General features: G+C 36.9%; 1 pseudogene; it reads left to right on the top strand.

Moving 5' to 3' along the window:
* The first annotated feature begins 3,584 nt into the window (after positions 1-3,584).
* Positions 3,585-3,894, top strand: LOC129508645 (DNA-directed RNA polymerase III subunit RPC10-like; annotated as a pseudogene).
* The last annotated feature ends 19,712 nt before the right edge of the window (positions 3,895-23,606 follow it).

Below are 23,606 nucleotides of genomic sequence, written 5' to 3'. Positions count from 1 at the left end.
AATTTGTCAAACTCACAGGGCACTGTTTAGAAAACCAGAATGCTGGTTTATTAATTTAAATTACAACACACATCAATACTTTTTCCCACTAGCCAAGGCAAATCTTTTTTGATAAATCAGACATTTAGGAAGTGAATTGGAAAAATCTATTCAGTGAACATAAAATAGTAGATCATTGGACATTCTTGAAAAATATTTCTCTCAGGTTAAAGGGAAGTCTTATCAGTGTGTCACAATAGAGAAACCTTCTCTAGAGACAGAATGCTCAAGCTGTCACATAAACACATTTCTAGAAGGTGCTGCAAATGCATACAGATCCAGCCTGCTTATTTTTTAACAGACATAAAAAAGCAACAATATAAAGCATAAATCAATGCATGTTTTTCTATATTACAGCATCTTGTGCATCACTGACATTAAAGCTATGTTTTTTTGCATTTATATTTTGTATATATGTGTAAGTAGTCAATGAGAGGTAGATGCTCTCATTATACTTTTGCATAATGATGGCTGTAATGGATAGAAATAATAGTCTACTTCAATCTTTATACAAACCAAAAATTTCCAAGGTTCAGATCTGGGTCAAATAAACTTCTTACTGGGATGCCTGGGTGGCTCAGCGGTTGAGCATCTGCCTTTGGCGCAGGGTGTGATCCCGGGGTTTGGGATTGAGTCCCAAATTGGGCTCCCTGCAGGGAGCCTGCTTTTCCCTCTGCCTATGTCTCTGCCTCTCTCTCTGTGTCTCTCGTGAATAAATAAAATCTTAAAAAAAATTTCTTACCAAATTTCTTACTAAAACATCATAGTGCATGTCATGTGTATATATAGAAAATGTAGACAATGTTTTACTTCTTAGTTTTATCAATATATTTACATCACTTTAATGTCAGTTATTTTTTAAAGTTCAATTTTGGTGACATAATTATGTTTATGACTCATTTGAAAAATATCTAGTAAAATTTGAGACTGAATTCTATGATGACAGTGACTATAATCATTAATAATTTATCTCCTACTAGGTTAATGATTTCATGCTAGATAGGCTAGGAGAGACACATAAATATTAGGAATACAAATCATGTTCTCATACTCTTCATATAATATGTGAAATATAGTAGTAACGAGATAGTTTGAGTAGGCATTATAAAACCAAACCTACAATACTGACTCCACATTCATTTGTTGACATATTTCCATTCATTTTAAAGCCAACTCTGATAATCCCCTAGTTAATTCTGTTATACAAAATTTCTCATCATTAAAGCTAAATATTTTCAATCTTAGGAGATTTTACTGTGGTCAATGTCACACTCAGCTGTTGGTTGGGGCAGCCTGGGTGGCCCAGCGGTTTAGCGCCACCTTCAGCCGAGGGCCTGATCCTGGAGGCCTGGGATTGAGTCCCACATCAGGCTCCCTGCATGGAGCCTGCTTCTCCCTCTGCCTGTGTCTCTGCCTCTCTTCCTCTCTCTCTCTCTGTCTCTCATGAATAAATAAATAAAATCTTTAAAAAAAAATAAAATGTATGCAAATTGTTAAAAAAAAAAAAAAGAAGTCGGTTGCCACCCTGGCATCCATACCTTCTATTCTTTGTCAATAATACTCTGATTTTCCTTGGAGACTTTATTACTCCCAAATCTTTAGCCATATGGCTGAGATGGGAATGGTGCCTATGTCTAGCCTTTGAATTAAGCTCTGCAATTGGTTCAAGAATGGAAATATAGAGAACAAGTCTCATAATATGTGCACAAACTACAATAATTGATCTCTTTTTAGATGATATGCTTTACCTTAAGTATTTTGTAAACAGAAGGAGAGGCAACATATAGAGCCTGAGAATAAAGCTAACCCAAGTGGAAGCAGAGAGACAAAAGAGAAGCCAGATCTTGGTGATAATTGTTTAAACAGGTGGTGGGACCAGTCCTCACCCAGAACTAGCTGTACCACTGGCCTTTGAAGATAAAGCCAGTGTATAACTCTTTTGTTCATTTGTTTGTTTTAGCTGTTTGAATTTTATTTTCCATTGCACGTAACTAAAAGAGTTTTAACTGACATAGAAACTGACAACCTGATTTCAGAATTATATGAGGTTATGACATGCATCTAAGAGATAACACAGCAGATCAAGTTATTTCTGCATTTAAAAAAGTTATTGAATACCTACTTATTTCAAGCTATATAGTAATGCTGAGGTGACAGGGTAAACAAAATATTCATGGCTCTTCCCTCAGAATGTTCTGCTTAAAAAAATTTCATTCACTTTGATTTTGAAAGGGCTTTGAAGAAGAGGACTAGAAGCTCCAGGAGGCTGATCACAGGGGAATAGACCTGCTCTGGGCTGTATTAATTCCCTCAAGCTGCCCTGGTAACTACAGATTGGGTGGCTTGAAACAACAGAAATCTATTCTCTCAGTTCTAGAAACCAGAATTCAAAAACCAAGGTGTTGCCAGGGACCTTTGAAGGTTTTAAGGAGAACTTTTTCACTGCCTCTCCCTGACTGTTGGTAGCTGCAGCAATCCCTGGGATTCCTTGGCTGGGAGCTGTCTCACTCCAAACTCTGCTTCCAGTGTCATATGGGCTTCTTCCCTGTGTCTCTGTGCCCCCAAATCTTTCTCTCGTTGGGGGATCAGGACTCCAACGTATCTTTTTTGTCTGACACAATTATCCACCACAGGGTGTTAGGTAAGACTTCCTTGTCTGAGGTGATCATCCTGAGCATTTGCTGCCGTTCCCATTATTTCCGTCACAACCCATCCTTGCTCCTGTATTACCTTCCCGTCTTTCATCTGCAATCCCGATACTGTAAGACAGAGAGAAACCATGGAAGGGCAATTCCTAATGATGATAACAGAATCTCTTGGGCAGTCACTGAGACACATGATAAATGAATCCTGCTTTGGCATTTATTTCTTGAAAAATATTTTTTTCAAAGCTTTTGTTTAGAATAGGGGGTAGAGGGCAGCCCCAGTGACCCAGCGGTTTAGCACTGCCTTCAGCCTGGGGTATGATCCTGGAGACCTGGGATTGAGTCCCATGTCGGGCTTCCCTGCATGGAGCCTGCTTCTCCCTCTGCCTGTGTCTCTGTCTCTCTCTCTCTCTCTCTCTCTCTCTCTCTCTCTCATCTGTCATGAATAAATAAATAAAATCTTAAAAAAAAAAGAATAGGGGGTAGAGCAATTAGGAATTTCTCTCTTTTTTTCCCCTGGAACATAGGACTGTATTTAATAGTTGTTTTGATCCTGGAAGAAATAAGCATGTAATCTGTTTTCTACCTTTAATTTTCACTGCTAATGTTAAACTATTAGCATATAAATTTTGTTAATTGCAGAAACTGTTTTAAAATTTTCTCAACTCAATGTTCTCAAAACAAAATTTAGACACTTTGCTGTGAACATTTCCAGAGAAACCCTATGTTTAGTCATCTCACATCAATGAGTTCCCTCAGTGACTAAGAGATTTTCTTCAGAACATAAACAGCCATGTCCCATGTAACTTTCCTCCTTCTCACCTGCCTACTAGTGGTAGACTTTATTGTCTTTTCTCCCACAGATGACTGGCACATGAGCTTTATTTAATACTTTAATACTTACTGACTGGCTGCAGGAATGGGTTGATCATGGAGGAGGGACAGCACTGCCACTGTTTTGCCTGGCCCTACGTGCACAACATCACCCACAAGGAAAGCAATCAGAAGTAATCAAAGCTCAAAGAACTGGATGATGTGCTTGGTGGAGCAGCTGTCTGGGAGAATGTTGACTCTACCACACAGTCATGACCTAAATGTGAACATCCTCGTGCCTATTTCATGTAGCCTCAGACCCGCTCTGCAGACGAAGTCAATGATCACCTTCTACAAGTGCTGCAATGCTCAGTGTGGACACCGCTGGAGGGACTAGGGCCAGGATCCAGCTGTGTCATTGTCTGCGTACCTTGTTCCCTAGGATGGATTCACAGCCAGGAGTGTGAACTGTTTGTCCTGAAGCATCTCTGCTGACATGGCCAGAAGCTTCCCTTTCACCAGAGGCTGGTCAGGGTACCAGCCCATCTGGGAGTCAGCGGATGAGCTCATTTATGTCCAGGGGGATTGTGTGTGGGGGGAAGGGTATCCATAAGTAAGTGCGCTCTGTTTAATGTCCTGCTTGTGGATCTTGTACATATATTGGCTAATTGACATCTTTTCACCATTACCCTTCTTAAGTATGCACTCTGTTTTCACAATTAATAAAATAAAATTTTATAATATAGTACATTAGATGTATCTAAGTATTTAACTGTTAATTGTAAACTTATCATCTATTCTGAATATTTAATTAAAATGGAAAATCTAAAAAAATACTGACCATGGGAAAAATAAGCTAAAATTAAATTTTGAAAAAAAAAATACAACTTGAGTTGTATGTGTCACTTCCAAATCAGCCAAAAAATGTATTTTTTCTACTATTTAAACAAATGTCACCATGAACATAAAACATTTTATTAAGGTTGTGAAACCAAAGTACTTAAGATATTATGTATATACAGAATCTCACTATTATTATTGAATCAGGTACTTTACTACATGCATTTCGCTGTCTGATATTCATGACCACTTTAAGAATAAAGTATTATTACCTTTACTTCATGGATGAAGAAAGATGAGACCCAAGGTCACATAGCAAATAGAAAATAAAAACTTAGGTCTGTCTAATGTTAAAGTAAGTGTTTTTTCCATTAATGCCACCCTAATTCTTTCCCAAGGTCTTATGGAGAAAATTACACCCATGGTTTTTAATGTATATACTACATTTTCTTTTAACCAAAAATCCAGTAGCTTCTAGGGGACTGCTTTTAGTTATGTGCTCTCATAAAACTAATGTTCTTGAAACAAATCTTCCTCATCATCATTAGTGAAAATACTTTTTAGTACCCATTTTGTGCACAATTCTAGACATAATGCTGATATCATTGAAAGCATGGAAAAAACAGCCCCTGCCCTTGAGGGATTTATCTATAAAGGAAGTCAGGATACCTAAGGTTATTATCTGATCTACATTTCTTAACTGACTGTTGTTCCTTGGAGAAGATCTAAATTCATTAACAAGAATGCATGATCTAGTTTCACCTCCAGTCTTTAGCTTTAATCTTTTCCACAGATGATACTCTTTGCTCCTCCCCAAATTCTAATATATAGTCACATCGAAATTCAAGTTCCTAAACCGCTATCCTACCCTTGCCAGTATCTCTGCCACCTCTGGCAGTCATTTGGCCAGGTTTGCTATTATCATCCATGACTAAACTATAAACTCCACCATCATATTGCTTAGAACATAAAATATGCTCATCTGTTAGACTTGCAAAGACACTAATGCCTTTCCTTGTCAAAGCACTGGTTGGTTGGCAAATTGGTTGATTCTTTTTTTTTAATTGGTTGATTCTTTAAAAGAATTAATACACTGAGGAACAGATTTTCTATAACCAAATACAATGATTCTATGACCATGCCTAGCCCAAGGAGAAATTCCCAATATCCCGTCATAGCATAGCCTATCATGGAAAACAAACAAACAAAAAAAGCTTTTAAATCTTTTTGTAGAGAGTTGGTTTTTAAAATAATCTTACTTAATCAAAGAGATACCCCTCTATGCCTTTAAAAAAAAGCTATAGATTGATCATACAACTTTAAACTGCAGTGATTGAAGAAAATCATTTATCCATCTCTTCTAATTCTGTCTCCCATGCAAACAATCTTTCATAAAAGCTAAAAATAATTTCACTGATCAACTAATTTTACTTTCATAACTGTTAACAATGATAGTAATAATGTGATAGCACAATTAATGCAATGTAATTCCAAGTCTGGAATTTTTTTTAAAGATTTTATTTATTCATGAGACACACAGAGAGAGAGAGGTAGAGACACAGGCAGAGAGAGAAGCAGGCTCCATGCAGAGCCTAATGTGGGACTGGATTCCAGGTCTCCAGGATCAAGCCCTGAGCTGAAGGCGGCGCTAAACCACTAAGCCCCCGGGGCTGCCCCAACTTTGGAATTTTTAAGTGATACCAAAACTGTAAAGTTTTAAATTACAATTTAATGCTTTTTTTCCTTTTCTAGGTGTTGGCCTTGCATTTCTTCTAAATAAAGAGTAGTGCTCATTAAATTTAACTTGAAATAAATTAAAATCTTACAAGTAATACCTAAAACCATGAAACTCCTTAAAGAAAACAGGAAAACAAAATCATTGACATGGATCTTGGTAATGATTGGAAATCACATCTAATACACAAATAACAAAATCAAAAACAAGTGGGACTACAAATAGCTAATAGAGTTTCCATTAGCTACAAATAGCTAATAGAGTTTCCTCACAACAAAAGAAACCATCAACAAACCGAAAAGAACCTACAGAATGAGAGAAAAAAAGAAAAAAAAATTGGGTATCCCCGGGTGGCGCAGCGGTTTGGCGCCTGCCTTTGGCCCAGGGCGCGATCCTGGAGACCCTGGATCGAGTCCCACATCGGGCTCCCGGTGCATGGAGCCTGCTTCTCCCTCTGCCTGTGTCTCTGCCTCTCTCTCTCTCTCTCTGTGACTATCATAAATAAATAAAAAAAATTAAAAAAAAAATTTGTAAACCATATATCTGATAAGGGATTAATATTATATTATATATAATATATATAGAATATATAGAATATATATATTCTATCTATATATCCTATATATAGATATATCCTATGCATATATAATATATATATAAACTCATACAACTTAAAGCAAAAAATCAAATAATCCAATTTAAAAATGAGCAAAAGACCTGAACAGACATTTTCCAAAGAAAATATATAAATGACCAACAGATACATGAAAAGATGCTCAATATCAGTATCACTGGTTATTCAGAAAATGCAAATTAAAACGACAGTGAAATATCATCTCATAACTGTCACAATAGCCATCATCAAAGAGACAAGAGATGACAAGGGGTGTGTAGGGGGCTCAGTCAGTTAAACCTCAGACTCTTGATTTCAGGGTCATGGGATCAAGCCCTATTTTGGGTTCCTTCCTCAGCAGGGAGTCTGCTGAGATTCCCCCTTTCTCTCTCTCTACCCCTCCCCCTGCTCCCACACATACTCTCTCTCTCTCAAATAAATAAAATCTTTAAAAAGATTATCTATTCTCCCTCTGCCCTTCCCCACTCATGCTTTCTCTCTTTTTTTTTTTCTCAAAAAAAAAAAAAAGTTGATAAATGCTGATGTCGATGTGGAGAAAAGGGAACCTTGTGCCCTGTTGGTTTGTGTGCAAACTGATGCAGCCACTACAGAAAACAGTACAGAGATTCGTCAAAAAATTAAAAATAGAACTACCATATGATCCAGTAATTCCACTTCTGGGAATATATCCAAAGGAAACAAAAATATGAATGTGAAAGGTAACTGCACCCTCATGTTCACAGCAGCACTGTTTACACAAGCCAAAACATGGAAATATCTAAGTGTACCTCAGTAGATGAATTGATAAAGAAGTTGTGGTATATATAACCACACACATTGGAATCTTATTCAGCCATTGGAGGTGGGAGGAAATCCTACCATTTGAGATATCATAGATGGACCTTGAAGGAGTTATACTAAGTGCAATAAGTCAGAGAAAGACAAATAACCATGATCTCACTTACATGTGGAATCTTAACAACAACAAAATAAAAACCAAAGACCCAAACACCAAACTCAGAAAATGAGAACAGATTGGGGGGGGGGGGGGGCAGCACTGGGAGAAGGGGAATTGGAGGAAAGTGTTTAATGGGTATAAATTTACTTCCAGTTATAACAAGTACTAGGGATGTAATGTACAACATGATGCCTATAGCTAACACTGCTGTGTTATGTACACAGTACACAGGTAAGTTGTTAAGAGAGTAGATCCCAGGGATGTCCAAGTGGATTAGTCCTTTGAGGTTGAGCGGGTGCCTTTGGATCAGGTCATTATCTCAGGGATCAAGCCCCATGTCAGGCTCTCTGCTCTCTCTGCAGCAACCCCTCTTTGTGCCTGCTCTTTCTCTCTCTGTCAAATAAATAAATAAAATCTTTTTTTAAAAAGAGTTCTCATCACAAGAATTTTTTTCTTTTTTGTATCTACATGAGATGATGGATGTTAACTAAACCTAGTTACAGTCATTTCACAGTATATATAAGTCAAGCCATCATGCTGTATACCTTGAGTTTACATAGTGATGTATGTCAATTATTTCTCAGTAAATCTGGAAAAAAATAGACAGTATTTGACTAGAAACACAATTGTTAATTCTTTTTTTTTTTTCTCAGTAAAATTAATCTAATTGTTCTTGCGGCAGAAAAAAAGAAAAAAAGAATAGTGCCATGTCTGGGCATGAGGCAACCAATTTTAATTTGAGTTGCAATATTCAATATTTCTAACAAAATTCTAAAATGGAATTACTCTGCCTTGGGCTGAGCCTTAAAGTCTGAGAACAATAGGCATCAAACATTTTTCAGATCTTAAAGTAGCGGACTATATGGAAAACATTCTTCTGCATTGTGAAATTGGTTCTAGCAACTTTAGGTATCCACCTTCCAATCTTGTGTAAGAGGGAAAAAGAATTTTGAAGATAGTCTTTGAAGTGTTAAAGGCTTTCCTTTCCAGGAAGCTAAGGGAAGAAGAATTTGCAAATTAAAGTCAAGAGGAAGTAAGTTTGGGGGTAGTTGTTGGTGGTGGGCTGCATATATCTTCCTTCTACTCCCATCCATCCCCTGCAGGAGAGGATGAGGTTAGCTGCCAGACAGGCTCCAAGGGATCACTCTGAGAGTCTGATAAGCACCCCATGGAATTTTAACTTGAAACAGGAAAGTGAGGTGGGAGGTAGTATTACCGTGTTTCAACAAAATGTGGGGCACAGAAGCTAGGATTTTCCCTTGGGCCAAGCTAATCTTTGCTAATTTTCGGGAAAACACAAATTTAAGGTCATTTTAGAATGGATTCCCCTGGAAGCAATTATTACTCTAGGGAACAGAGGGATCCCAAAGGAGATAATGTGTGAAGCCAGGTAGAAGCCAGAACACCAGCAGATAAAGGGAGAGCCAATAGAGGCATTTATGTGAACAAGAGATGCCCCGGCAGGATCTCTAAAAATAATATGCAAAAAGTGCATTCATGAGAGAAAGAATTTACTGTGCATCAGCCCCAAAGAAGCAGGTATTTTCCCTAAAGTCTTCCTCCCCGTGAGCTCAGTAACCCTGGACTACTGGGTAGAGGACAGCTAGGAATCAGAATCAAGGGAAGGAGAGAAAGCAAGAAGGGAAAGTCATTCCTGCTCTCATTCTTCTCTGTAGGCTTCCCAATCTGAACTGGGAAAGGGGGAGAAACTTTAAGTTGAATGATTTTAAAGTGTTGCTTATTATACCAGAGAAATGTTTACATTGCTCAGATGGAAATGTATTCTTCTGACTAAAAAGGATGAGAAAAGCTCTGGGGCATGTCTGAGATCTGATGCAGGGAAGAGTAAGGATGAATTCACTGATGGGCAGGGGTAGAAACTTTAGAAATATAACATGATGAAGTTCTGGAATATAGGTGAGGCCCAAAGCCGACGACCAAGAAAGAATTCTTGAGATGTTTTTGGTGCAAAATGGTGGTTTTATTAAAGCCCTGGGATAGGACAAGAGGGCAGGAAGAGCTGCTGCCCTGGGCTTGTGAGGGGAGGCTGATATATAGCTGATTATATACCTGGGCTAGTTTGGGGAGGTAAAGAAAAGGGAGAGTTCAAAAAGATTTTTACTCTAAGGAGGACCTACAAGATACTAGAGGCCTTGCCATTGTCAAGTTAAAAAGACTGTTTTTCCCTCTAACAAGGCATTAACATTAAGACAATTGGAAACTTCCTGAAAAATGTCACATACACATCCCACCCTGGGGCGGGGGTGGGGGGGCAGGGGGAGGAGGCTTCATTTGGGGGATATCAGCTGTACTTTGTCCTCAGCTAGCTCTGTTCCCCCATCATAATGTTCTCATTCTTTACCTGCTTCAGTAAAACAAGTACATGTTTATCAATCGTTAACTATAAATCAGGCCCAAGAATATATATTTCTTTTGACCCCCTTGGAAGATGGTATTGCTATCCACTTTTACCAGTGAGGAAGTCCTAGAGGTCCTGCATTATATTAAATGTTACTGTGCTGCTCTGTAGAGATGATACTCCTATAGATGCTGTATCCATGCCTCACCTCAAGCTCAGAGTATATGAAGTGATGAGACAGATATTCATCATTCTGTTTCTAGCTCTGGAATGTTCTCCTGATGCACAGAGGAAAGAAGATCAAGCACCTAAAAATAAGTTCTCCTATATTAAGCAAAAATACTATGCATGAGGTACGTTATATATTAACTCTAAAACCCAAAACTCCAAAACAAGTTATTGATCTTATTTTACAGGTTAACTCAAAAGGGCTGAGTGAACTGCCTGAGATTTCACAGCTAGTAAATGGTAGAGCCCAGAATCCAGTGTAGGCCTGCCTGATTCTAAGAAAGGTATCCTTTCCACTATTCCCTACTCCCGCGTGTTAAGATACAAACCCATGGCAGGACATGGAGGCTAAAGATTTCATCAAACTCAGATGGCCCATTTAATGAGATATTTACATAGATTAAATAATATCTGAGATACATGGGAGAATTATTCTTATTTACATTTTACTGGTAAAATAAATAAGATACCCAAAGTTGAAATGTCCATGAACACAAAATAAACGTATGCAAACTAGTTTGTATGCCCTGATTTGGGTGTCTTCTCTACTTCACAATATTATACACAACAATAGAGGTTATTGGTTATATGTAGACAGATACCCAGATTAAAATGATGAGAGAGAGCACTTTCTTTATATTTATTTTCCTAAAATAATAGGAAACACAGAGATGCAGTTAACTTACTCCTTAGAACATGGACAATCTCTGAATATGAAAAATTATACTAAAATGCTGCAGACTATTCATTAGTTGTAAAGTAGGAATGAGGACAAAATTTCTTTATAGTGTTTAAGGTATAAAGTATTTGAAGCAATTTTATTTACCATTTTTGTCAAGCCAACATTTTCTGACTATTCATGATAAAATTCCAAAAAAAAGAAAGTGCTTGGTATCAAAATATATATTATATCCAAGATCATAACAGTTACATTATTTCCATTAGAACTTTTTAGAATAGAATTTATAAACCCCAATTGTTATGAAGCCAATCTGAGAATTGAGGTTGAAAAGCCAGAAATCACCTCTGAGAGGTTATTATCTGTATTTACTCATTGTTCCACTGTAATTTTATACAATCTGTGTTTAAAAGCTGAATTATGAACCACACAGCCATGACTATGTTTCCTCTCATTCTTTATAAAATAAGTAAAATATAAAGAATACAGCAGTTACATTCTATCTTCTGGATTTTTAAATCACTTACATATTAAAACTAATGCTTAAATTATATGTATAACCGAGGGAAGAAAATAAGTACCATACTTGTTCATTCCATATGCAGTTTTCCCCATACTTCATTGATCAGGCTGTTTTCAGAGATTAGTTGTGGCACTTCATGACTGTTTGACTTCACAGAATAATATATTTTATATCCACTGATATTTTGATGCTATTTGGTTTGGAAAGAATATGGTTCAAACATTTGTATTATTCTCTGCAATGAAATCAGTTCTCTACTCACTGCAGTTTGTCTTTATAAAAAACATTGTAGGGGGCGCCAGGGAGGCTCAGTCAGTTAAGCATCTGACTGTCTTGCCCAAGATTGCGAACCTGAGAAACCACCAAGGAGCCAACATCCATGCAAGCACACGAGGGTTTATTAACAAGCTCGAGCTTGGGTCCAAGTATACCCGACACAGCGGAGCAGGGACTTGGACCCCGAGGTTAAGAGGCGTAGCAGTTTTATAGGGACCAGGGGTCAATGAGATAATCCTAGTGCTTTATTGGATTTGCTATCTTGGGCACAACACTGACTTGATTTCAGCTCAAGTCATTATCTCAGGGTCCTGAGATCAAGCCCTGCCACAGGCTAAGCCCTGGGTGTAGAGCCTGCTTAAGATTCTCTCTCTTTCTCTCTCTTACTCTACCCCTCCCCACCCTGCTCTCTCACGTATTATAGCTTCAACCCACTTATTAATAGCAAACTAGATAGAAATGGTAAAAGTATAATATAGTTCATTTTTACCCCCCACTCCCAAATTTTAGTGGCTTTTTTTTTAGACTATAAAAATAAAACCATTTATCACCATTACTGAAAATAAAGACAGCTTTATTATTTCCTTGACAATACATTTTCCTTTTATATTTTTTTCTCGGTATATTTCACTGGCTAGGACCTCCAGTACAATATTCAGTAGAAGTGCTGAGATCAGAAAGCCACATCTTGTTTTTGATTGTAGGAAGAAAATATTCAATCTTCCACCAACAATGGTTTTAGATATGTTTTTCATAAATGCCCTTTATCAGATTGAGGAATTTCCCTTCTAAGATGTTTTCTAAGAGTTTCTATCAGGAATGGATTTTGAAGTTTGTCAAATAATTTTTCTCTATTGAGATAATCATTTGATCTGTTAATATGATGAATTACATTGATTAATTTTTAATGTTAAACCAATCTTACATTATCCTGGGATAAATATCACTTGATCATGATATTTACTGTTGCATTCAATTAACTAAATTCAAATTAAGGATTTTTGTGATTTTTGTGTTTGTTCTAGAGAAATTGGTCTGGAGGTTTCTTTTCCAGGGTACTGCTGGCCTCACAAAATTAATTGAAAAAAAAATACCTATTTATTTTATTTATAAATACAGTTTGTCAATTTGCATTATTTTTTCCTAAAAGTTTGGTAGAATTCACAAGCAAAGCCATCTGAGAGTTTCTTTTTGGAAGGTTTTGGATAAGTAATTAAATTTCTTTAATAGATATGTACTTATTCAGGCTAAATATTTCTTCATGAATGAGCTTTGGTAGGATGTGTGTTTCAGTAATTGTTCCATGACATCATCTTGTTGATTTTATTGGCGTGCATCATTCAGATTATTTTCTTATTATCCTTTGAATGCTTGTAAGATTTGCAGTGATGTTTCCTTTCTCATTCCTAATATTGGTAATTATGTCCTCTCTTTTTTTTTTTTTCTTGATGAATTTGACTAGAAGTTTATCGAGTTTATTGATCTTTTCAAAGTTTTTTGTTGATTTGCTTTTATTATTTTTAACGTTTGATATTTCATTAAATTTTGCTTTTTATTATTTCTTTCCTCTGTATACTTTGGGTTTAATTTGCATTTTTCCTAGTTTAAGTAGATTATATAATTGATTTTAGGTCTTTTTTCTTCTATAAGTGTATAATGTAAGATTTTTCTCCTAAATGTGGCTTTATCCGAGTGCCACAAATCTTGATAAGCTGTTGTATCACCTCACATTCTCCAAAGGCATACTTTAAAATGAAATTACATGTGCAACAGATTTATTAAGTGAAGAGGAAGGTTGAGAGAAACACAGAAAACCTCAAGAATCTTTTGATTGAAATGCTGTGATGACTCATGTGAAAAGAGAGAAGGAAAGGAAGAATGCTGTGTAAAAACAGAAGACTGAGGTAGAACTCTGAAAATCTTGGCAAGTCTGAAGGGAGCCTCAGTGTAAAACATCCCCTATTAGAGGAGCCTTTCATTGAACAAGGTGACTTGGCTCTGTATCCTCACCATGTTCAGTCACTGCCTAGGATAGGCCCAATAAGAGCAAGGCCACAGCGAGAATTCTGCTGCAGATCCTGAAGGTATCAGCTAACTGTACTCTTCATGCAAGGTTTTCTCTTTTAAGAGGACCTGACTGGCAAACTCCCATGGATGCCACAGCCCACCCTGTCTGCCACAAAGATTCATTTCTTCATATATTTTCAGTTTCTCCAGAATTTTTGTGAATCTCTCTTTCCAAGAGGGAAAAACCACAATCTCCATCATCATATTTGGTTTCTGGGCCACAGGAGGTCCACTATCTTTCCCCACTACTGATTTAAAGTTCCCATCACCCTTGGTTATCACTCTGCAAATCTTGGTCGTTTACCCAAACCAACTTTCAAAGATCTTAGTAGCTTACCCAACAAGGGACCCCAACTGCCCAACGGTAGCTTACCCCAACCCTCATTGCTGAGGAATGTGACCCACCAGGTAATTAGATCCTTTTTTGGGTAGAGTTACTGCAGTTTCCACTCATACTTAGAACTGGGCAGGAAGTACCAACAGGTATTCAAGTGGATTACCTTTGTTCCACATGTATTCATCCCTGCCCCCACTGTAAAAGCAGGCATACTTCCTCCTGCTGATCAGGGTCAATTACCTATATATTAATTCCTTGCCTTTTAGTCCCTAGAAACAAGGAGAAAAAGTGTCAGGACAGTATCTATATCTTATAGTTTAGACACACTCATGCCATGTCTCCTGTCAAGAATACAACCTTTTGAAGACCAGGACCTTTAAACAAGCAGCTCCAAAAGTTAGAAGAATGGGAGGCACAATGCCTTCTAGTAGATCCTCAGGATTGATAAATGGGATAATCTGGCTTTAACCCATTGGTTTCCAGACCCGTGAACTCTTCCTGTTGGAGATACAGAGCTGATTAGTACCGATATTGTGACTTGAAGAATGGCATCCCATCATTGTAGAGTGTTACCTTGGAATTGGTACCTCAGTTGTGCCCCAATAGGCCATTCCAATATTCTATCAGTTCTCTTCTAGATGGTGTTGTATGTTATATGGAAAATAGATCTGAATCTCATACCTCTTTCACTATAAAATGAGCCCCCTATTTGAATGTTATGATGTTTGGGATTCCTTGCATACTGATCAAATATTTCATAAATTCCCAGATAGTGATGCTTGCTAAGACTCTGCAAGTTGGGAAGTTAAACCTTTCCCAGTATAAATATTAGATACTGTGAAGATGAACTACTCACCCTTCCTAGATGGTAGGAGCCCAATGTAGCTGACTATCAGCACTGGGTCTGCTGAGAACCACCACTGAACTTAGAAATGTTAGCAACCCTGTCATCAATGGTTCTTGATGTCCTCAGTAAATGGAAAGTCTTCTAGACCCTCTTATAGAGCACAATCTTCTTGTATGTCTTCTAAATTCATATAACATGTCCATTCCAGCTTGCTTACCACTCTTTGCCTTTCTATGCCATCCCATAGGATCTGCCATGATAAATGCAGGCCAATGCTTTACCCAGGCTTTTAAGAACCTCTCTAGCAGTAAGTTTGCTCTCTGGTTCTCTGTCAGAGTGCTAAAGTCCTATGCCTTAAGAAAGTATCCAAATTCAAATAATACTTGGTTTTATGTAAAGGTCTTGGTCTTATGTAAATACTTGGTCTTATGTAAAGGTCCCCATGTTTCGCCATTCAAAATCCAATCCTAAGTATATTTCTCCAGCTCCAGCTAATATTCCCCTCACTCCTACTAATTTCTGCAGCTTCTTTAGAGTGGTATCACTTTTCTACCTTATAATTCCAGCATTCCCCCAGCCAAGTAATGTTGGGTTTTCACCCTAGTTACCAGCCTAATAACAAGGAAAGTAGTTAGGAGCAACTCCTGAAGGACTCATCTGTTGACTTAAAAGAAAGTGTCTTACTCTTGGAAGAACTTTGAACTCTTAATAAGGAATAGAATGGGCCATCTCTGCAACTCTGGGAGTTCAGGGTCATATTCAGAGCCCTAATCCTTGAAAACATCCATTCCATATGTTAGGGTACAAATTTCCAAACTAGAACACAGAACTTACCTCAGCATTTCAATGTCTCCAGAGCTATGTGACTGTAACATTTAAGTCCTGTGTTGTTCCTCCTTCTATTAGTGCTTCTACTGTAAGAAGTAAGGGTCTGCTTGGTAGCTTACAAAGAAGCTCACTGTTTCTTACACTTTACTTTTGATTATTGTTTAACTGTCTTCAATTTCTCATTATCCCTCTGCAGGTCATCAATACGACCTATTAATAAGCAGTCAACTCCACTGTCTTTGAAGGGATTATTCTCTTAACATCTTTCAAATATCTTTATCATCACACTAGGCCAGGAGTTCCCCTCCACTGGAGTATCTTCCAGGATCACCATCAGTGAATTCTTTTTTTTTTTTTTTTGATGGTTCATAACTTTCACTTCAATTTTTAGTTTTTTCATTTTCTTAAATTTATCTTTTTTTACTTATTTAAATTCAAGTTAGTTAACATATAGTGTAGTATTGGTTTCAGGAATAGATTGTAGTGTTTCATCACCACCACTGAATTTTTAAGCAAATAATTCCTCATTTTTTTCATCTTTCACCAGGGATTATTTATGTATAACATCCAAGCTAGAGAGTGAGTGATCCAATCCCAAATCCCAGTCTTATTGCCTATTTTGTCAGGCCACTCTTAGTACTTACTGTGTCAATTCAGATTCTCTAAGAAGCAAATGTCAATACAGAATTAGATACAGAAGCATTTTCTTGAGGAAAACACCTGTAAAGGGGAAAAAGGAGAGGGAGAGGAATAGGTGTGGAGAGCCCTCAGATTATGATGGGGATATGATACCTACAAAAGGAGTGAGGGAAGGAAGGTGGATTGGTAAGGAAAAGTCTCATATTTAATTACAGTTTTGAGAAAATCAGAGCAAAGCTTATGGGGAGCCCCAAAGTAAATGTTACTCATTACAGTAATTTAAGGATCTACATTGAGTAGGAATGGTCCAGTTTGCTCTCTGCTATGCTTGATAACTTGTGGGAGCAGCCCAGGAAACCCAGCAAGAGTACCAACCTTGGTATAAATGGTACAGTAAATAAATCTCAAAGGTGAGGCAAAGAAAGGGTTTCATCTAATTACTCCCCTTATGGTAGGTTCTTATTTGGAGATGATTCTCCATGGGTCTCTCACATTTCTTCATGTGAAGTAAGGCACTGATGGCCCATTTTCTGGACTATTTTTGAAGAATAGCAAACAAACTTGAATACAGAGATAATATCTTCATCTTCATCAAAGCAATCATACCTACTGTCCATCATAAAAGATTCAGGTTCCCTAACCTCAGGGTTCTTCTTCATGCAACCTCTGGCCTTCATTTGGTTGAGCTTATCCATTTTGACCCCTGTGGAGTTGGAGTCAAGAGGAAGATGCAAATATGCTGACACTCATGCTGCTTGTCATGCTATGGGTAACAAAGTCCTTGGTCTTTAACCCGGCATTTTAGAAATGATGTTAATTTGTTATCTTGCAAGTAGGATAAAACTCAGATCCTTCACAGTTCTTGATAGTTCTGTCTTGAAGGCTGTTTCATTTTTTTTCTATGATTCATTGATTATTAAGAAGTATGTTGCTGGAAACAACCTAAGTGTTATCAGTCATTTAAAAAAGAAGGAAGTCCTGTTATTTGTGACAACATGGATAAAACTTAAGGACATTATATATAGTCATACAGCCATAACTGATATAACATACATGAGTTTGCATATATATAGAACCACAGATTCAACATGGTCCACTTTTAAAAAGTTACTCCATGTGTGCTATCCAAAATAACAAGTCAAAATAATTGTGAGTAGAAAAATTTAAGCATCTGATAAAGGAGAAACTGATTCATATTCTTGAAAATCTTGTTCCTATAATGATATATAACTACTTCATATTTCTTAATATATTCCTTTCCTTTTGCAGAATGTGTTATTTTACAAGAGTACACCTTAATATATTCCTTTCATTTTAATAGTACTTGTGCTATATCTTCACTTTTTATTTTATCTTAAAATGCTATATATAAACCTGATTTCCCACCTTATATGCATAACTAATTCCTTCATTAGGCCAACTGAAGTTGAAGGCTTTGAAACTGAGCTGAATTAAAGCCATATTAAATCAATTCTTACTAGTGTCCTGTAGTTTGTGGAGAGAGAAAGAGAAATAGAAAGAGAGAAAGTATGTCAACTTTCCCTGGCTTTTTAAGGTCAAGAAGAGAGATTAAAGAAGATAAAGTATGACACTGGTGTTTTATGGAAGTTACTATGAATTGTCTCATCAGCTAGGATAACTCTGCTTCATGCTCTAGGTGACAAATGGGAAGCATACATGGAAAACTACTATCAGTTATCTCTTCTGACATAAAGAATTGATTATGAAGTACTTACTAAAAATATATGAGTTTAATATATATTTAGATACTAGAACTTTATTTCTACATCTCAAATATTTTTCAAAGTATCTTCAAGATTTAGAAAAACAATTAATATTTGTGCATCTGACATATCCATTTGTTGAGCATCTGTGGCATTACCCAGACACTATTCCAAGCACCAATTTGAGACAGCAGTCAACAAAACATGCAGAAATCCCAGTCCTCATTCAGCTTTCCCTCTAATGGAGGGAGACTGACACCCAAATAATTAATAATTAATAATTAATAATAATAAGCAAGAATATTGTATGGTATTTGTGGTAGGCAGAATTATAAGATATCCTTCAATGATTCTTGCTCTTATGTAATCCCCTGGCCTTGAGTTGAGGTGGAAAGAGGAATATAATAGAAATCATTCTTGTGACTATGTTACCTTATATGACAAAGGTGATTTTGTAGATGTAGTCAAGGTCCCAAATCAGTTGATTTTTAAGATAGGGAGATCTGGATGAGCTTGACTTAGTAACATAAATCTTTTATATTTATGTGGAGGTCAAAAAACAGGGAAGTCAGAGATCTGAAGTGTGGCAGGATTCAATGTAAGGAGCATTCTCTAATGCTGATGATGAAGAGGGTCATACAGCAAGGACATGAGAACCTGCAGGAGCAGAGAAAAGCCTCTGGCTGACAGCCACCAAGAAAGTTAACACCCACTTCTACAACTGCAATGAACTGGTTTCTGCCAACACCCTGAATGAGTCCAAAAGCAGATTTCCCCCCAGAATCTCCAGAGAAAATTCAGCCCTGCTCATACATTGATTCCAGACCTAAGCAGACACTAAGCAGAACAATCACACCATGATGAACTTGGTAACTACAAAATATTTGCTAATAAATGAGTACTGTCTTAAGATACTAAATTTGTGGTGAATTGTTATACCACAGTAGAAAATTAATGCAGGAGCTTAAGAGCCTATGTAAAGAAATAGGAGAAAGATGTGACAGTGTGCGCTGGAAATAGAAATGGAATTGGTGGAGGTAAAAGTCTAAGAGTTGCCATATTTGAGCAAAATGTAGAATACAGTAAAGGAGACTGATTTGTGGATATCTAGGGGGAAAAGTTTCCAGCAATAAGAACATCTACAAAGATGTGAAGTAAGTCTTGGCTGTTATTAACCAATTAACATGGCAGAGTGAGTTACTCAAATGAAGTATAAGGTATAGATCCTGGCTGCTTTAAAGAGTTCCTAGTTTAGATGAGAGAGCAATCTTTCCCTCTCTCTCTCACACACACTTGTCTTTCTTTTACCCATTTCTGCATTCTTCCTTCCCTTCTCCCATTCATTTCTTTCAATAATTATTTACTGTATGTCTATTTTGTGCCTGGAACTGTGATGGACGGTGAGAATATAATACTGGATAAGACAGACATAGCCATTTCCTTCAGGAAGTTTACTATCTATTAACAGTAAAGGGGCAATCACAAGCAGGATGATAAGTTGTATGAAAAGAACAATAAACTATAGTACAGAAGAACAAAATCAAGGTGACCAGCCTTGATTTGGTGACTCAGAGAAGCTTTCTCTAAGCAAGTGATATCTAGGCTGAAACTAGAAAGAAGAGGATTGACCAGGAAAAGAGATTTAGATGGGAAGCCGTGTTTCCTAGCAGGGGGAGACTAACAGGTCTAAAGGCCCAGAGAAAGGACAGAGCATGCTCACAGAGGAACCCACAAGGAGTGCAGAGTGCCTGGACCATGCAGTGCAAAGGACATGGGATAGGGAAAGGTGGGGAAATGTTAAAAGTAAACTTGGAGAAGTAGGCTGGGGCCAAAATAGAGAGGTCTTTTGAGCTATGTGAATGACTTTGGATTTTGCCCTAAAAGCAACAGAAAGCCATTGAATGTTTTTAAATGAGGGGATTTGCCTTTCAGAAATATTGTTCTGGTAGTTACATGGAGTTTAGATGTTTATGAGCCAAGACAGAAGAGAGGGAGGCCAGTTAGGTGTGAGGTTCAGCTAACCAAGAAAGAAACAAGGAGTGCCTTGGCAGGAAAAGAACATATAGACAGTAAGAGATAAATTCAGGACAGACTTGAAGGGAAATTTATAAGAATATGATATGGAAGGATTGGAGAAAATTCCAGAATGACTCCCAGGTTTCTAATTTGGTCCACACCGTGTATATCATTATCTGAACTGTGTCTAATATATTTTCATTATATTTTAATTAGTTTCATAATCAAGTACAAGGAAAGTGGTATTGTGTAAAAACTGTAGGAATTGAGAAGAAAAGAGGACAACGGGCAGGAGCAATGTTGGAGAAGTTTTCTGAGAAAGATGGAGCTTGACTGGGACTCAAGAAAAGGTGGTATTTGATTGTAGGAGGGGAGAATGGAAGATACTTCTCTGAGTGGGACCACCCAAGAAATGGCAGAATAAGAAAGAATATAACTGATAAGAGGCCATGGTAGACAGGCCTGAGGGAGAGAAGGGTGCCTCTGGGAGTAAGATCATTTCTCTAAGGAGGGTCAGGTTACAGAAGAACTTCAAAGACAGGCTTTGGAACATTGGACATGATCTAACAGGGAAGCATGGTCAGTCAGTGAGTAAGGAGTGAAAAATCAAGAGCTATGTTCTCTGAAGGTTAGTCTAGCTTCAGTCAACTGGATACTTTGAACACAGAAAAGGATGTGTGGGTACTGGGAGCACAGATAAGTTGTTTCAAAACTCCAAGGACAAGGTAATGATGTTACATAGCAGGGTACAATCTTGTTAATTAAGAATAAAGGACAGATAAAAGACAGTCTTATTTTTGAATCAGAGCTACACATCTGGAAGGACTAGACACTGAGAAGATAAACCCAGTAGCATATTTGGGGTGATGTGGCAAGCAGAAGTTTAATGAGGCAGTTAGCATCAAGTCAGTCCAATATGGACCAAATAGAGTTTGCAAACAAGTTAGTGAGGAATCCAGGATTATGTGGTACTTAGAGATCTGAACATGCAGATGAACAGTATTGGTGGTTCATATCAGGAAACCCTACTAACGGTTGGCAAAGCTCCGATTAACAAGCAAGGATTAAGAAGACTTGGCCATTAGAAGAGATACTGTCAAGAGCAAAGCAGGTACCTTGGTTAAGGAAGGACTAGATCATTCCATTCTCCCCTCCTACAATCAAATACCACCTTTTCTTGAGTCCCAATCAAGCTCCATCTTTCTCTTTAATTATACCCCAAATTGAGTCTATCTTCCCCCTTCACCTCTTCTCTCCTGTGAGCAACTCCTCACAACAATATACATGATATATACTGTTATATATAATACATGAATCTCTCGCTATACATAATATACTCTATATATAGATTATATACTCTATAGATTATATGCTTGCATAAATTAAAATTTGACCCTTTAAAATATACTTTTAAGAAAATATCAGATTGGGGCTCCTGGGTGGCTCATTCGATTAAGCAGGTTCTATTCTCTAAGGGGTACTGTTCGATACTAAGTACTAGGAGAAAATGCCAGACTATCACTTTTTAATATAAAAGCCATGAAGTTTTATGAATATACAGGAATTTAAGAAATGAGGACCAACCTGAGAAATTGATTAGAAACTCAGCTTCAGGTAACTGAAAGCACCGAAGAGATATCAATACAATTACTAATTATATTCTGAAATTGTTAAATATGCATTTTTGGACTACAAGCAAACATAAAATGCTTTAATTCTTATTCACAATGAACTTCAGACCTACATTCTGCTCAGGAGAAAAGGGACTCAAAAGTAGATCTAAATTTGAATTGAAGGTAAAAGAACTGATAGAACTTTTTAAATTTTTTCCCCTGAATTCTGTCAATGGAAAAGTCTAGAAACAAAGGGAATTCCAATGGCAATAAACACCCCTAATGCTCAGAGTCTCATCTTGAGAAATCATTTTCCAATTTAAAGAAATGGAAAGAAAAAACAGGGATCCTGGGAGAAGGGACTGATTCCAAATCTGAGGCCATAAATGTAGATAAGATGAGTTTGGAATACTAGATAGCAAGAAAGCTATCAAAGACTATTAGGTTATGGAAATAAGACTTACAGCCAGTTGAAAGAAGCCAAAGATGGGACAATTTGATTCCCATTAAGGATAATAACTGAAACACAGTAATATGTTTAATTTCATGAACTCATAATTATATTAAAATAAACTAGTCACTAATGAAGGATACATTAATCCAACTCAATGTAAAATTAGTAAATTTTTAAAATAGTAAAATTTAAAAATAGTAAATTTTAAAATAGGAAAATTTTAAAAATTGAACATTTTTTCCTGCTTTACCAGTATAAACTATACCACCAGATAAACAAAAAATAGATGAGGGAAAATTTTGCTTTTGGATTATTTTTTTAAGATTTTATTTATTTATATATGAGAGCCACAGAGAAAGAAGCAGAGACATAGGCAGAGGGAGAAGGCTCCTTGCAGGGAGCCTGATACTGGACTCCATCCCAGGACCCTAGGATCATGACCTGAGCCAAAGGCAGATGCTCAACCACTGAGCCACTCAGGGACCCCCCTTTTTAAAAGATTTTATTTATTTATACATGAAAGACAGCTTTTGGATTTTTCTTAACAGAATTATTCCAGACAGTAAATGAAGAAATAATAGAATGCAGCTACTACCATTTTGCAACTCAAAGTGGATCTAGGCTTTTAAAATCAATGGCTACTAACATCACTAAAAGAAGGGCAACTAGAAATTAGAAGTTTCTTGATGAGAGAATACAACATCATTTAAAAAATGGTCTTTAAAAAGCACACACAACTAACTTGAATCTGATAAAACCCTTCCCATTTTCAAACTACTAATTTACAGGAAACACAGAGTTTAGAGAGATACGTTATAAAACAATACTGGAATGCAAAGAGCAAATGTGAAATTCTTCAAACAACTGACTGTGTTTTCAACAAACAAATCACAAAGGGAAAAAGAAATGGGTGAGTAACCAGTGGATTAAAGGAGAATTACAAAACATTATAATCAATTGAAATGTGGAGTCTTAATTCAAACTATTAAAAATGTAACATAAGACAAATGGACATTTGAACACTACATATTTGATGATATCAGGGATATCTACCAAAATATATGTGGAGGAAGTGATACAATCTCTAAGATTTCTTCAAAATAATATAAGAAGTGGATGCAGGTACAGATGAAATAAGATCAGCTACGTATTAATAATTATTGAAACTGAGTTTGAGGTATATGTAGGTTCGTTATTCTATCTACTTTTATATACGTTTGGAATTTTCCAAAGTAAAAAATATATATGCTGTTTGGGACACAAGTTCAGCCTGCACAAAAAAACTGGTGATAATATTTAAACACCAGCTTGAACTTCAGATTTTATTCTTGCTGGAAAGAATCACAGCTATGAGAAAATCAAATACTCAGTAC

Source organism: Nyctereutes procyonoides, unplaced genomic scaffold (assembly GCF_905146905.1).
Source record: "Nyctereutes procyonoides isolate TBG_1078 unplaced genomic scaffold, NYPRO_anot_genome, whole genome shotgun sequence".
Lineage (NCBI taxonomy): Eukaryota > Metazoa > Chordata > Mammalia > Carnivora > Canidae > Nyctereutes > Nyctereutes procyonoides.
Note: the sequence above shows the minus strand (reverse complement) of the source record. Positions and strands in the feature narration are given on the sequence as shown.